Genomic DNA, 4,333 nt, shown 5'->3' on the forward strand with positions numbered 1-4,333 from the left:
TGCAGTTAATTACAACATCATCTCATATCAGATGGATATTAAAAGTGCATGTACACCAACCCCCTAGTTTTAAAAATCTTAAAAATCCAGATTTTGTTTTCAAACTGAAGAAATTATTGTATGGTCTGAAACAAGTTCCCCGAGTATGGTATGAAAGACTATGCAATTTTCTTTTAAAAAATGATTTCACTAGAGGGAAAGTTGATGAAACATTATTCCATAAGTCATTCAAAAATGACATTCTTATTGCACAAATTTATGTTGATGACATCATATTTGATTTTGTTAATTCTACTTTGTGCAAAGAATTTGTTAAGTCTATGTAGGAAGAGTTTGAGATGACTCTGATGAGAGAACTCAAGTTATTTTTAGGGATTCAAATCAATCAAAGTTCAGAAGGAACTTACATCCATCAGAGCAAGTTCACCAAGGAACTTTTGAAGAAGTTTGACATGTCTGAATGCAAGATGTCAAATACTCTTATGCACCCTACATGCATCCTTGAGAAGGATGAGGTAAGTGCTAAGGTAGAACAAAAAGTATAAAAATGTATGATTAGTTCTCTCTTATACTTGACTGCTTCTAGGCCTGACATTTTGTTTAGTTTCTGTTTGTGTGCCCGTTTTCAATCAGATTCTAGAGAGTCTCACTCAATAGTTGTTAAGCGGATCTTCGGGTATCTGAAAGGTACGATTAACCTTGACTTGTGTCATAGAAAATCCAAATACTACAAGCTAGTGGGTTATTATGATGCTAATTATGCTGGAGATAGACTTGAGAGGAAAAGCACTACTGAAAGTTGTCAATTTCTGGGAGATGATTTGATCTCATGATCCAGCAAAAGTCAATTTCTGTGGATGCAATGATCGCGCCGAATTACACCGTATTTTTGACTCGGATTTCACATGTTTATTAGGACTTTATCATCATTTTATTTGTATTATGCCCTCTTTTCTCTTGTTTTTAGATATTTAGCACTTTCGAACTCTTTTGCAAGAAACGAAGCAAAAAGACCTAAAATTAGGGTTTTTCGGCGAAATTACACACATGGCGTTGCACATGGAGGCCGCTATAGGGGAAGCTATGAGTCACCAGCCCTCAACCAGGAGGTAACCGCCATGTTCCCATGATTCACCCCATTTACACACATGGCGAGCGCCATGAAGGGATGGCGGGCGCCACATTTGGAAATCACGTTCCCACTAAAGCCCACTAAGGAGAAGTTGGAGGGCACCATGGTCTTTACAAACTGTTGAGAATCTCTATAAATAGCTCATTTCATTTTGTTTTCTATCATCCAACTTAGTTTTACAACACTAAGCATATAGTTATCATTTGTAATAGCGATAATCCGTCACATCGGGGGGTTATCGCACCATTGCGAGATTGAGTTGGGTTACTTCGAGTTGTTGTCGTCTTTAGCTTCAGGAGTCGGAGGTTTATTTTTGTATCAGAATCGAAGCTTCCGTTTGGAGCAGGTTCTTATTTATCGCTTTATTTATTTATTTCCCGCACTGCTTTTGCTTTATTCATTTCCCGCATCGCTTTTATTTTATTTATTTCCCGCATCGCTTTTATTTTATTTATTTCCCGCATCGCTTTTACCTTATTTATTTTCCGCACTCGCTTTTATTTTATTTATTTTCCGCACTCGCTTTACTTTATTTATTTTCCGCACTTTACTCGCTCTCTACGCCTCACATTCTAAAACAAACTTTTCATTATGATTAACACCGTTATGTTTGTTTGCGTTACCATGTTTGGCTAAATCTTTTAAAGGTTAGAATGTAAGGATCGCGGTTAAAGTAATGTTTCACATATTGAAATCTGTAGAAATACTTTAAAGGCTATTTTGATTTTTAACTCGAGTTTTCGAAAACAAACTTGGTTAGTTTTAATTATTCGAGGAGTGCGAAATCACCCTGGTATAGTAACTAGGAATCTTTATCACTTTAAGGAAAGCTATTTTTGAAACTGTTTTCGGACGCGTTGATAGGTTTAAAATCAGTAAACTCCTTAGGTAAACTTTCCAAATCAAAATCACTTTTCAACTAAGTCTACGAGTCTCATTTCTTAAAAATAGGTTTACTACTTTAGCGTTCTGCGCACCTTTTATATGTGACAATAAAAGACCTTAATTTAAGGGTAAACTCGGTTCTGAATACGCGAAAGCGACAGTTCCCGTTAAATGGATTCTTTTCAAGAGTAGAAAAAATTGCCTCATAAGTAGTTCTATTTAGACAATCGAAACATCACTTAACTGACGTGAATTACATTCAACCTGTCTTTACCTGCATTTATTATTTACCGTTATTTTGCAAACCAAATATCTCTTTTATACCGCCTTAGATAAACACCGTAACGATAGTATTCGATAGATTGACGATTGATCTCTGTGGGATCGATATTCTTTTATATTACTTTGATGTTATTCGTGCACTTGCGAATCACAGCGATCAAGTTTTTGGCGCCGTTGTCGGGGATCAACTTCGTCAAATTCCGCACCCTGATGTTACACCGTATAGACTAAGGCATTTTTAGCTGGTAAATGAGAAGAATCCGTTGTACCGGAAATTTAGTAGATCCTTTAGCGGAACCCGAATGTTATACTCGTACACGCCTCTTACTCATCCGAATTAAGAAAGCTATGGTCGAGAATTGCGATAGGCGACCTCTTAAGGAATTTGCCCAACCCTCTGATGAGGAACCTAGTTCGAGTATAGTAAACCCCCTTATACCTGCTAACAGCTTCGAACTAAAACCGTCTTTGTTGCAATTAGTAAACCAAAACCAATACGCGGGTCTCGCTACAGAGAATCCGAATCAACATTTAAAAGTTTTTATCGAACTAGCCGACACCTTTAAATCTAACGGCACTTCACAGGATGCGATCCGTTTAAGATTATTTGCTTTCTCCCCAGGGATAGAGCACGTTCATGGCTAGATTCACTTCCAGTTAATTCAATAACTACCTTGGAACACCTTAGGAGAGTATTCCTTGCTAGATATTTCCCCCCTAGTAAGACTGTTGTTCTTCGAAACCAAATAACTAGATTTGCTCAAAACCAAGGAGAATCGCTTTTCGAAGCTTGAGAGAGATATAAAGAGTTATTAAGAGTCTGCCCACACCATGACCTAGAACAATGGCTGATCATTCATACCTTCTACAATGGGCTCCATTATAATACCAAGACGAGCATCGACGCCGCCGCAGGTGGCGCGCTAATGAACAAACCTTATCCAAAAGCTTGTGACCTAATTGAGGATATGGCCCAAAACCATTATCAATGGGGAACTGAACGAGCATCAATAGAGAAAAAGGAGACCCAAGGTGGAATACATGAGGTAAGCTCTCTAGACATGATGTAGGCGAAAATGGACGCTTTAGCCCTTAGGATCGAACATATGTCTACAAACACCAACACCGTAGAAATAGTCCACAAAGAGTGCAAACTCTGTGGATCTAAAGGACACGAATCGGAGGAGTGTAACCTTTTGAACGAATTAAATACCGACCAAGTGAATTACGCCCAAGGTAACCCATTTTTAAACACTTACAACCCTGGATGGAAGAATCATCCAAATTTCTCTTATAGAAACCAGAACCCTATCCAAAATAATGCACAGCAGAGACCACAAGGTTATCAAGCCCAAAAACCAAACCAACCTATGCAAGCTGTGCCCCTGAAGTCTAACCTTGAGAAGATCATGGAAAGCTTTATATCGGGCCAGACTCAGCAAAATAAAGAATTCCTAAACCAAAACATTCACGTAAACGAACTTATAACGCAATTAGGAACCAAGGTTGATCAGATAATCACTCACAACAAGATGCTTGAAACCCAGATTTCACAGGTAGCACAAAACCAAGCCCCACAAACTACACCTGGAGGCCAATTTCCTGGACAACCTCAACCAAACCCTCGAGGGCAAGCTAACGCTATCTCATTACGAAGTGGGACCGCTTACGAAGGGCCTCAGAACCCAGCAATGAGCGAGTCCAAAACTTCTAAAGAGAATATGCCTACCAACCAAGAAGAGGAACTAGCGGAACCTGAGAAACAAACCAACCTAGAAGGTGAAGCAAGGGATAAAACTTACAAACCGCCGCCCCCGTACAAACCACCAATCCCATATCCGCAAAGACTTAAACAAACAAAAGTCAATAACCAATATCAAAAATTTATAAAAGTGATAGAAAAGCTTCATGTAGAGATACCTTTCACAAAAGCTATCACCCAAATTCCGTCTTACACCAAATTTCTCAAAGACATCTTAACTAACAAGCGTAGGCTCGACGATCCAAAACCCTTGTAATTCAACTTCATTTCTG

The 4,333-nt window shown here is 38.7% G+C and overlaps 1 non-coding gene across 1 annotated transcript; it reads right to left on the minus strand.

Moving 5' to 3' along the window:
• Positions 1 to 3,030: 3,030 nt before the first annotated feature.
• Positions 3,031 to 3,136, minus strand: LOC127133597 (small nucleolar RNA R71). The gene has a single exon (XR_007807552.1). It is a non-coding gene; the product is annotated as a small nucleolar RNA R71 (small nucleolar RNA).
• Positions 3,137 to 4,333: the final 1,197 nt, after the last annotated feature.

This window comes from Lathyrus oleraceus, chromosome 3, assembly GCF_024323335.1.
Source record: "Lathyrus oleraceus cultivar Zhongwan6 chromosome 3, CAAS_Psat_ZW6_1.0, whole genome shotgun sequence".
NCBI classification, from domain to species: domain Eukaryota; kingdom Viridiplantae; phylum Streptophyta; class Magnoliopsida; order Fabales; family Fabaceae; genus Lathyrus; species Lathyrus oleraceus.